Here is a 12,715-nt window from a genome sequence, read left to right on the forward strand (position 1 = left end):
ATGTGTCAGGCACGTCCCTGCGTAGCCACGTCCTAGAGAGGCCATTGTGTTAAGTTGTGAAGGCAAAGCTTAGATTGCCTTGGATAGCCCAAGATGTTAAAGATGCCTGAGTCATAGAACCTGCTAAGGAAAGCTGCTGACAGGGGGTAGAGCCAGGACAGGAGTAAAGTGTTTTGCAGTCAACAAAACTGAAAGGAGCTTGAAGAGCACTTTGACACCAGACAACGTGGAGATGCAGGATTTGAAATTTGCCCAGCTGGTTTTCAGTCTTGCTTTAATCCAGTATTTCCTCACTATGCTCCTATGTCTCCTTTCCTCCCTTTTAGAGCAGAAATGTATATTCTATGACATTGTATGTGGGGCATATATGACTTTTTTATTTTTATTTTACAGGGGATTACAGTTAAGAGACTGAATGAGTCTCAGAAGGACTTTGGACTTAGAACTTTTAAACAGTGTTAAGACTGTGATAGACTATGAGGACTTTTGAAATCGGAATAAATGCTATAAGCCTATGGGGACCAAAGAGTGAAATACGGTGGTTTGAATAAAAATTGCCCCCATAGGCCCATAGGGAGTAGCCTATGGGGGCAATGTAGGGCCTTGTTGGAGAAAGTGTGACCTTGTTGGAGGAAGTATGTCACTACGGGGAGGGGACTTTGAGGCTTCAGATGTTCAAGCCAGGGACAGTGTCTCTCTCTCTTCCTGCTGCCTGCTGATTCAGATGTAGAACTCTCAGCTTCTTCTCCAGCACCTGTCTGCCTGTGTGTCACTATGTTTCCTGCTAAGATGATGATAGATTAAACCTCTGAACTATAAGTCAGTCCCAATTAAATGCTTTCTTTTATAAGAGTTATCTTGATCATGGTGTCTCTTCTCAGCAATAGAACAGTGACTAAGACATCCACAAAAAAATGTACTAGCACTAGTCCGTGAAGAACATATTGGGCCCCTAGACTGAAGATACTGGGGCAGAAATATCAGCATAATGTTAAGTTCTTAGTAAAGTACTTGTCACAGGAAGAATGGAGACAAGGATGCTCAAGACAAGAAAACTTGAGAGTGCACATAATCCAGATCAGGGGTAACAGAGTGGCTTGGTACACTCAATAGAATGTGTCAAAAATATATCATTTCTGAGATGGAATTATAGAAGACACTGCCATTTTGCTCCCAAGCTACCCAGAGGAGCCAGCTGCTGGGTCTGAAGACACTCTTATGGCAACAAGCCTTAGGGGTGAGCTGAGATACAAATCCTTGTCTATAGTCAGCTCACACCTTGGTTACAGCCTCATGAGAAACCCTGAACCAGAACCACCAAGCAGAGCTATGCTGTTATGGAATATTTGTTTAACTATGAAAAGATGTGTTGCATTTGTTTAACTATGTAAACATGTGTTGCTATTTTACCTTGCCTGCCTAGGGAACCTGATTGGTCTAATAAAAGAGATGAATGGCCTATAGGGAGGAAGGAGGTATAGACAGGATTTCCAGGCAGGGACAGTAAGGAGGAGGAGGAATTTAGGCTCAGGGAAGGAAGAAGAAGAGATGCCAGGGAGAAGCCAGGGGTCAGTCAGAGAGTCACAGGGGAAGCAGGAAAGCAGGACATACGAATTAAAGAAAGGTAAAAAGCAGCAAGGAAAATGAAATGCCCCACAGGCCTTTATGTTTGAGCGCTTACTCACCAGCTGGTAGTGCTGTTTGGGGAAGTAGTGGAGCCTTTGGGAGATATGGCGGTGAGTCAGGAGGAAAGGAGTTGCTCGGGGTCCTCTCTTCTGGTCCCATCTCTGCTCCCTTACCTTCCCAGGTGTGAGTGAACTGCTTCACACTGCTGCTGCCACAGCCCCGACTGCTTCCTTCCTCACCGTGACAAACTGTGCCCACAGACCATGAACAAAATAGATCCTTCCTTCCTTAAAAGTTACTTAGGATCAAATATTTTGGTCACAGGTATGAGAAAAGAGCTATTGCTTGTACAGACTCACATTCTGTGTGGGAATGGTTATCAAGAAAAACAAGTACTTGGGCCAGCAAGTGCTGAGATTACAAGCATGCACCATCATGGCCGGATTCATTGGTTACTTTCTAAACAGCAATAGTGAGGGAAAAAAACCCACAACCATTCTTCCTCACAATACAAATTCAGTTGCTCTTTCTTAACCACCCCAATCATAAACTTACTTGACTCCAAATTAAAGACCACAGAGACCACCCATGCTCCCCCAAGAAACAGACCATCCAAAGGAAATTCCTAACACTCCAACCATTGTATATAGGATCACCTGCCAGCACACACAGATCACTTTTCACCAGGACACCCCTAGACAAATGTCAGCCAATCAGGGGTCCTGAACCTTAAAAATCCCTCTGAGATTATAAAAACTCCACCCCCACTGTGCTCAGTGCTCTCTGATCATACCAATATGTTGGGCACATGGAGAGTCCGAGTTTACTAACTTGTGTATGAAAAAAGGCTCTTTGCCTTTACATTCAGGACTTGGTCTCCTTGATGTTTTCTGGGTATAACAGTTGTCAAGTTATTGCCCCTCAAATATTTATTATTGTGGATTTACAGTGAAATCATTGTATTAATTGAAATAGGTATGGCACCGAAAAACAGTACCACACAGCTCACTCATACGAAGAATAAGGGATGGCCCCCTGCCCACCTGCATACTAGAAGTGCCAATTGGGCTCAGTTGTTGTAGGGGAAACAAAGGGGGGAGGGAGAAAGAAAGAGTGAACGCATCAAGTGGAAGGAAAATATAACAGTAGGAGTATGAGAGGAGTCTGAGGGGGAAGCAGAAGGGATGGATATAGGCAAAATTCTCAAAAGTTTTGTAAGAAATTCTCAGAAAATAAAAATTTTAAACCTTTCTTAAAAGTTTCAAGTTAGGGCCTGGTTCACAGTCAAGAATAAGTTGTGAGTTGATATTTTCTCACTCTGCTCCCTTTTGGACCGGTAATGTGCATCATGTGTCATTGTATGTTGGAAGCATATGATCTGCTTTTTCATTTTTACTTTGAAGGGGATTACAGTTAAGAGATTACATGAGTCTCAGAAATGACTCTGAACTTTGGACTTATAAACAGCATTGGTACTTTGAGAGACTATGGGGACTTCTGAAGTTGGGCAAAAGGCATTTTGCTTTCTAATATAGTAGAATGTGTTAGTTTGAATGAAAATGACCCCTATAGGCCCATAGGGAGTGGCACTATTATAAGGTGTGGCCTTGCTGGAGGTGCAGCTGTGTTAGAGGAAGTATGTCACTGGGGGTGGGCTTTGGGGTTTCAGAAGCTCAAGCCAGGCCCAGAGTCATTCTCTCTTCCTGCTGCCTGCTGATCTGGATGTATAACTTTCAGCTACTTCTCCAGAACCTTGTGTGCCTGCATGCTGCCATGCTTTCAACACCATAACCATAATGAATTAAACCACTGAGCTATAAGCTAGCCCCAATTAAACATTTCCTTTATAAGAGTTGCTGTGGTCATGGTGACTCTTCACAGCAATAGAAACCCTAACTAAGACCCATATATACAGATATATAACTGTTACCTAGTATGTTTATGCACATAAACATAGATGAACTCACATGTTAATTTAGTCCATCCTTATTTCTCCACTTTACATTTGTGGCACTTTCTCTCTGAAGTGAGAAGCCCGACTCCCCAGACAGACAGATAGACTGGTTTTACAGCTCTACGATACATATGAAGCAGTTTTCAAACAGGATTTGTTTGTAATTCCGTGCGCGCACACACACACACACACACACACACACACACACAGCAGGGCTGAGGGTATAGTCACATGTGTTAACTATTTCCCCTTCTTCCTTCCACAAAAGATAACAAACTTTTGTTTTTATACTCTGTCCTATGCCCCCAACATTCCCTAACCAGCTCCCATGCCAGTCCATTGGTATCTTATCTTTCTCATTTTTTTCATAACTACATTTTACTTCATTGTGTATGTATAGTCGTTTATTCGATGTCCCATGATTCAGGGTTTAAGCAGCTCCAAATATTTGCACAGAATAATGCTGTGATAAGCCTATATGATATGGGTATCCATACACTGCAAGTGACCCTAAGAAGAACGCTTGGAGCCATGCTTGCTGCACCAACAGCATATTGCAAGTTTATGCAGATGAAACCTTATCAAATAGCCCCAGCTTCTCTCTTTGGCTTATGCCGTTATCATCTCCACCAACAAGAAAGAAAAATGTTTGTTTCCCCACCATCTACAACCAGAATACTGTGAAGTTTTTCATTTTAAATATTTTATAGTGGTGATTAATCATTGAACAGTGAAATATTTTTATTTATATGCTCATATGCTTTTTGTAGTCATTTTTCTTTTAATAATGTTGATGGTATTCTTTCATCATAGAAAGTTTTTTGTATTTATACATAACATTTGTTAATTATTTATTAGCTCTGAATTTTAAGCTGTAACCAGCCTTTTGCATTACTAGGTTGAAAATTATTTCAAACGTATTTTCTTCTAGCACTTTTTATTTTATGCTTTTACTTGCAAACACTTATTGTAATAGGCTGCTTGTTCGTCCTGACAACCCAGAACTGAAATAACCACACAGAAACTATATTATTTAAAACCCTGCTTGGCCCATTAGCTCTAGCTTCTTACTGGCTAACTCTTACATCTTAATTTAACCCATTTCTATTAATCTATGTATTGCCACATGGCTGTGGCTTACTGGGTAAAATTCCCAGTATCTGTCTCTGGCAGGGCTACATGGCTTCTTCCTGACTCTGCCTTCTTCCTCCCAGCATTCAATTTAGTTTTCCCCACCTAGATAAGTTCTGCTTTGCTATAAGTCCAAAGCAGTTTCTTTATTAATCAATGGTAACCACAGCATACAGAGGGAAATCCCACATCAATCACTAATGGTACAATACAATGGACTACACTTTGACCTGTGTAAATAATGTATTTTGATCATATTCACTCCCTGTATCACTCATCAAGCCCTGCTCCTTATATATGTTGACTTCATATGTCTGCTTTTAATTTTCCTTTCCATGTATGAAAGAACACATGCAAAACCTTATAGTACAACTAGATTGTTTCGCTTACTATGATGATCTCCAGCCCCTCAGTTTTCTTGCAAACATTATTTTATTCTTCCTTATGACCAAATAAAACTCCAGCATGTATTTAGTAGTATACCATATTTTTTATCCATGCATTTGTTGATGAACACTTAAGCTAATTCCTAATTTAGCTATCATACGTATAGTTAATATACTGCTATTAACTATATCAACTATACTTGTTGGTAGTATAGTTAATATACTACTAAATGTGTCTGTAGATATCCCTGTCCTGGTGGTATTTGTTAATAACCATTAACTCTGCCTGACACAGTCTAGGGTTAGAAACTAGCATGGAAATTTAAAGCAGGTTCTTATTGGTGCACAATGCAAATAGTTTATATGGGAACAGTCATCTTAGTTAGGGTTTCTATTGTCATAAAGAGACACTATGACCACGGCAGCTCTTATGAAGGAAAACATTCAATGGAGTGGCTTTCAATTTAGAAGTTTAGTCCACTATCATCATGGTGAGACATGGGGCTAGAGAAGGGGCTGAGAGTTTTACATCATGATACACAAGCAACAGGAAGTGTTCTGTCTCACTGGGTGTGGCTTGAGCATATATAAGACATCAAAGCTCACCTTCACAGTGACACACTTCCTCCAACAAGGCCACACCTCCTAAAAGTACCACTCCCTATGAGGGCAATTTTCTGTCAAAATACCTCAGAAATATTTTTGGGTTTTTTTGGTTTTCATCTTGAATTGTTTTGTTGTAGCTTATAGGAAAATGAGTATTGTTCTGTTAACTGAATACCACTCTGTAATTGGAAAAAGTGCAGCTGTTTGGTGACATTCTGAATGCTTCTAAGTAAATACATCTTTTTTCTATATGAGTAGTATTGTCCTTTCCATAGGTCTGAAATTTTTCTTCCCAAGGGGAGCTAGTTTTTGTTTTTGCCCATTTTAGGTCATGAATTATTGCAGTATTTTTCTTTAAATTTTACTAGCTGAAAAAAATATTTTGTCTACACACCTTGCATATTGTGAAGGGGGTAATAAAAAATTAAAACATTTTCATCCACAGTTGAAATTCCAAAATCATGATCAATTGAACGAGAGATTCCACATAATTCAGTTGTAGAGATAAGAATAATCAATTGTACCACACGATGAAATTATTAGAATCAAATAATCTGAAAGTCTTCGTTATGGAGTTTGTGACTCCTAGGAAAAGACCGTAGACTCGATCCTGATTATAATTAGTTAAGTTTATTAAAGACGCTGGTAGACAACAATCTCTAAGCCAATTAGAGATTTCCAAGCATAGTGGGGTGAGGGAAGAATTTTTTAAGGCAAAACCACAAGAAGACCTTGTGTATTTGCACAAGCAAGTCAAGAGCTGCTCTGCTCTGCCAAGATTAGGTAGTCAAGGCAACCTCAAAATAGTCATTGAATGCCTGTGTAAACAGGTTACAGAAATCAAAAGGCAGTTATTCGTATCATAACAAGTAGACAGTCAGGGCTGTGCATTTGGTGGAGAGGTGCCACCGACTAAGGGTTATTGGGAACTTTTCTTCCAGGGACTGGAGCCTGAGACAAATGCCCAGAGGGTATCAACATGCATGTCTAGCATAAAATGGAGTTTCTTTAGCCATCACATGGTCCCTGAAGGACTAGTAGAAAAAATGTGTTCTACTGAGGACTCTGTGTTCTTTCACTGCCGTTACGATGCAGCAGCAGTTACATTCTGAAGTTCCCCTATTAAAGGCCTGAGAATGTATCCCCAAAAGCAGGAGCTGAAAGTCCGAGTCGGCCATATGAAATTTTTGTCTACATAAGTCCAGCAAGGGCTCTGAGAAAGCGGGCTATGATACCCTTGTCCATTTATCCAAACATGGATTGTCAGAGAACTTGACAAATTAGAAGTATTTTTAATTAGTTAAGCCAGCTTTTATTAAATTATGCCACATTTGAAATTAAAATCAGGGTGTATTTCCAAATAGTGTGATTTGTCCTTTATAAGTCAGACGCCGGGAGAGAAAAGCATTGCATATTGGTACCATTGTCCAATTTATTTGCGTTTTCCTTTAAAACCCCAGACTCATTCGTTAAGAGTCCTGTTAATCGGCTTAGCGCTTTAGGGGACACTTTTAAAGAACCATGTTCTAAAATAGCACCCTTGTCATTTTACACACTTTGGTGATGGAGCAGTTAGTTGCTCGCTATATAATTTTGGCTTCAGTTCTTTCCACTTGTTTGTCTTTGTAATTTGGGGAGGAATACTGAACACGAGTCCAGGATGACAGTAATCACTAATAGCTGTAGAGGAGTTTGTTTTGTTTTGTTTGTTAAGTATTTTCCCCAGTAAATTTCCATTTCGAATCTTACATCAAAGTCTTTGATCACTCTGAGTTGACGTTTCCACAGGAGAAACCTCAAGAGGGTTCCAGTTTCTCCAGCATAGCTTGTTTAAAAGGTTGTCTTGTTTCCCAGTGTATCCTTTGTGCCCTTCTGTCAGTAACCAGACAGCTGAAGATGCTGAGGCTTATACCTGAATCTCCCATTCTCCCCCATTGGTCTTCATGCCTTTGGACCCAGTCAGTGCGTGCCGTTTCTGTTCAGATGACTTTGTAGTACAGTCCCAAGTCAGGTGTTAGGATACTGACAGCATTGATCTTTGTGCTCAGCCTTGCTTTGGATATTCAGTCTCTTGTGTTTCTATATAAATTTTAGGATTTTTCTATTTCTGTGAAGAATGTCCTTTGGATTTTGGTGAGAACTGCTTCGAATCTGCTATTATTTTGGCAATATGACCATTTCAATAATATCTTTCTGCTAAACTAAGAATATGGGAGGGTTCTCTTTTTCTGTTTTTGATTTTGTTTTTTGTTTTTGCTTTCTTATAGTTTCCCAATTTCTTTATTCGGTGCTTTATAGTTTCCATTGTAAAAAATTGTTATTATTCTGTTTTACTCTTTGGCATTTCCTTTGATGAAGTTATTGCAAATACGATTGTTTTCCTGACTTCTCTTCCAATGAGTTTGTTGTCTGTGTATAAGAAGCTACTGATTTCTTCTGTATTGACTTTGTATCCTGCTGCTTTGTTGAAAGTGTTTATCAGATCTCAGACACTTCTGGTAGAAGAATAGAATCATAGCATCTACAAACAAGAATAATTTGACTTTTCCCTTTCCTCTTTGCACCCACTGTATTTCTCTCTCTTGCTCCAACTCTAATTTCACACGCTATAGTAAACAAGAGTGGTGTCAATGCTCATAACCCTCTGGAGCCATAACTCAAAATAAACTCTTCCTGTAGTTCCCTTTGGTCCTGATGTTTTATCATAGCAATACAAAACTAACTAGAATGGTGGTTATTAAACTTTCTTTTAGAAAGACAGAAAGCACATAAAGTTGGGAAAGAAAAGCTTGCTGAATAGAGGAGGAGCTACAGGGAAAGGAATGGGGGTAGGTTTGATCAAAATACATTATATGAATTTATGAATATTTTAAAGAAAACTACTGAGGTAAATGGTTGCCACATATGCTAGTGTCCATTTCTCAAATGAAATTTTTGTAACTTTTGACGTGAGATGACTCCATATCACACACACACATGTACACACACATCACTTTCAGATCAGGTCACTGGAGAAACTGAGGCAAAGGGGCTTTGGGGTAACTGTGTCAGGGTGACCTGGTCCCCAGGTATTCCTAGCCATCCCTGCTCAGGCTGACCAGGATATCACTGAAGTGTGGACATCTCCAGGTGCATGGTGGGACCAATAATACCCACTGACCAGTCCTTCGCCCATCCTCCCAGGATGGTGATTCCCCCAAACTGAAATCCTTTTTGTTTCTGGGGTAACCTCACCGGAGCCAGTAAAGGATCCGAGGCCCGGGGAGACTGACCCTATGGTAAATAAATAAGATCAAAGGGGCCCGGCTGGGGCCAATCCTAGAGTAGTCAGGATTACAGGTATTCAGGCTCTGAAGTTTAGAGAAAATGGGCTGAAGAAGGTGGGCAGCCTCAGCTCTGGAACTCCAGGCTGGAGGACTAAGGAAGTTTGTGACTGACGGGTGTGACTGACACCCTGTGCTAGATCACGGACACGTGGGCACAGCCCTACAAGACGTGCCTTTGAGATGCAGAGACAGAATAAACACATACCCTTCAGTCTGTGTATGGGGAGCTGCGCGTGTGGTGAGAAGCCCTCTAATGGCGAACACTGGAGAACCTTCTCAATAGTGAGGTTTGGGACACTGACAGACAGAATCCAGAATAATTGTGCAGCGAAAATCTCCGTTGCTCCCAAGAGAGTCAATGCCCCAGAATCCTCCGCGGTAGATCACAACACGGCCCACACCAGCTGCGCGGCGTTGGAGAGAACCAGTTTATTTAAAGAAAAGGTTATAAAGCACAGAGGACTGCGGTGTAAAAAGCAGTCAGCTACCTCATGGGCGGCGAGGAAATGCAACTCTCCTCCCTCCCCATTAGGAAAGCTGAGCATTTGCTCGTGGTTTCTGTCGTCTTCACCACTGTGAAGAAAAACGAGCGGTCAAAAACACCTCTCATGGGACGCATGGATCACCTTGGGAAGGGGAAATAGATGAGATCTCATGGGTGAACTGGGGGCGGTGGGGTGGGAGTAAGAGGAAGGGTTGGGGGATGAAAACATGAGGGAACCGCATAGGAGTTGGGGGAAGGACCAAGTGGGAGAGCAATGAAAGAGGTATCTTGATAGAGGGAGCCATTACAGGGTTAAGGAAAAACCTGGTGCTAGGGAAATTCCCAGGAATTCACAAGGACTTCTAGGAATAGTGAAGAGCGTGCCTGAACTAGCCTTCCCCTGTAATCAGGTCCGTGAATACCCTGTTATCATAGCACCTTCATCTGGTAACTGATGAAGCAGATGCAGAAACCACATCCAAGCATTAGGAATCCAGTCAGAGGAGGAGGGATTATATGAGCAATTGGGGGTCAAGATCATGAGGGGAAACCCAGAGACAGCTGACCCAAGCTCAAGGGAACTCATGATCTCTAGCCTGACAGCTGGGGAGCCTGCACGGGACCAGACCAGGTCCTCGACATGCGGATGAGAGTTGTGTAGCTTGGTCTGTTTGAGGGACCCCTAGCAGTGGGGCCAGGATCTATCCCTGGTGCATGAGCTGGCTCTTTGGAGGCCATTCCCTATGGTGGGATGCCTTGTTCAGCCTTGACGCAGGGGGAGGAGCTTGGTCCTGCCTTAATGTGATATGACCTGCTTTGTTGACTACCCATGGGAGGCCTTAGCATTTCAGAGAAGTGGATAGGAGGTGGGATTGGGGGGGGGGGGCGGGAGGAAGGATGAAAAGGGGAACTGTGGTTGGCATGTAAAATGAATAAAAAAAAATTTTAAAAAGAACACCTCTTATGGCAGGAGTTGATGGCTAGTTAGCTTTTATAGAAGTAGAGGGGTAACTATTATGTTGAACTGGGTCCTGCTGCAAGCCCAATCTGTGTATTAAAGTTCTGGTGATGCAGCTGTGTTTGCAGAAAGGACATTTAAAGAGGTCCCAAAATGTATAAGGTGTCACCCTAATCCAATATGAAGCGTCCTTATAAGACAGGGAAGGCTGAGCATAGCAGCACGTACTTTAACCCAGCCTTGGGGAGTATAGGTAAAAGGATCAGGTTCAAGGCCAGTCTTGGCCAAGTAGTGAGTTCAAGGCCTTCCTGGGCTACGTGAGAGTTGTTTCAAAAGAATAAGGGTAGGAAGCTTTGGGGGAAGAAGGGGGAAAGGGAAGAGAAGGAACAAGGAAGTACTATGGTAACCTTAGCTAATACAGACTTTAGAACCAAGAGTGGGGTGTTGTCCTATCAAACCAAAAAAATGTGTTAGCGTCTTGGAACTATGAAACATGTGGTGGCTAGGCCCGTTTGAGGTGCAGGTGTGAGGTGATCCTGATGAGGTCTCAGGAATCAGGCACAGCTAATTAAATTAATTAAATTTGAGAATTAAAAACTAGTATCCTTGCTATACAGTGGCAAGGAACTTGGCTTAATTAAATCCTAGTGTTCTGTAGAACGGAGTGTTTATTATCACTATTAGTGAGGGTGCACATTGCCACAGAACGAGTGGAGGTCAGAGGTCATTTTGTGGAGTTGGTTCTCTCCTTCTATGAGGATTCCAGGGATCACACCTGGGTCCTCGGGTGTCTGTAGCACATGCCTTTACCTAGTGAGCCATTTTCTTGGCCCCATATGGAGGTATTTTGAATAATGCAAGTACAAAAAGCTCACATGAGATTTCTACACAGATGATCAAACTATCAACTTATTTGCCCTTGCTGCCTCCAGCAAAGCATGAAGACACAGACAAACTGAGGATATTGTTGAGCAAAACATATTTAGAACTTTAAATTTTGGAAAAATTTCCCCTTATACATATAGGGTTTTTTTTAAGCCATGAAGTGTGTTTTGGAGGAAAGAGTAGATGGCTGGAAACCATTTTCTAAGGAGATTAGTGTTTAATGTGAACCACAGACAATTAGCCACCTCACCCAGCACTTTCTAGCCTTTGTGGACAAGGAAAGAGGTTGGGGCAAAATGAAGACAGACGTTAGGGCTTCTGAGATTCTAAAGAAAACAACAGTGGAGCTCCAAGCTGTGAGCATGTGCTCATCTTGAAGAAAAGGGAAGAGCTTGGTGTGATGGCCCTTAATCCCAGCACTGGGGAGGTAGAGGCAGGTGGATCTCTGTGAGTTCAAGGCCAGCCTGGTACATAAATGCATACACAGAAAAAGGAAGAGGAAGGGAAAAAAAAAGAAAAGAAAAGCAGAGGAAAATGGGGGAAATGTGGTTTCAAGTAGAATTCATAAATCAGGGCTGCTACTCTGACCAGAGGTCAGAAAGAACAGGTCTGGAGTGAGGTCAAATACGTCTCCTCAGGGTCCACGGCTCACACTCCATGGCTCAGGCCTAGGGAAACAATATTAATTGTTGTCCCTGTGCGCCAGGGGACAGAACACTGAGTCAAATGTTATTCTTGAGACTCAAGGTCCCATAGATTTTGCCCTGCTAGGCTTGTACCTGACACTGGGACCATCACTCCTCAGGTCTTTCCAACATTTCCCCTTTGGAATAAGAAAAATGTATAGCTCAATAAAAACAATAAAATAAAGAATATCTAACCTGTATCTGTCTGGCCATTGGAATTTGGAAGCACATTCTATGTTGGATTTCATAGAACTGCAGACAGAAATATGGTTTGCAGGTGGACTGGACTTAAAGCCTCACCCAGACTTGACTGAGCTATTTATATTAGAGATTTTCAGTGAGCTAAGGCTTTGAGGCCTGGGGATGCTGTGAATATGGTTTGTATTTTGTATGTGCAAACATCAACTCTGGTGCTGCAGGGAGAGCTAGCTGTCGGCTGAGTCACACTCCCCCAGTGTGAATACTGATTGATGCCTGACCTCTGATGGGATGTACCTTGATGTAGGACATTTAAAGAAGCAACCGAAGTTGAACAAGGTCCTCTGGTGTGGCTCTGTCTGGGAGGAACAGGCACCAGGAAAGCATATTCAAAGGAGGCAGACCGTGGGAGCACAACACAACCGGAAGCTGTTCATCCATTGGCTAAAGAGAGGTGAGGCTGGAGCCACACCTG

This window comes from Microtus oregoni, unplaced genomic scaffold, assembly GCF_018167655.1.
Source record: "Microtus oregoni isolate MIOR12 unplaced genomic scaffold, Mior012 000103F_ref0000194, whole genome shotgun sequence".
Taxonomy (NCBI): domain Eukaryota; kingdom Metazoa; phylum Chordata; class Mammalia; order Rodentia; family Cricetidae; genus Microtus; species Microtus oregoni.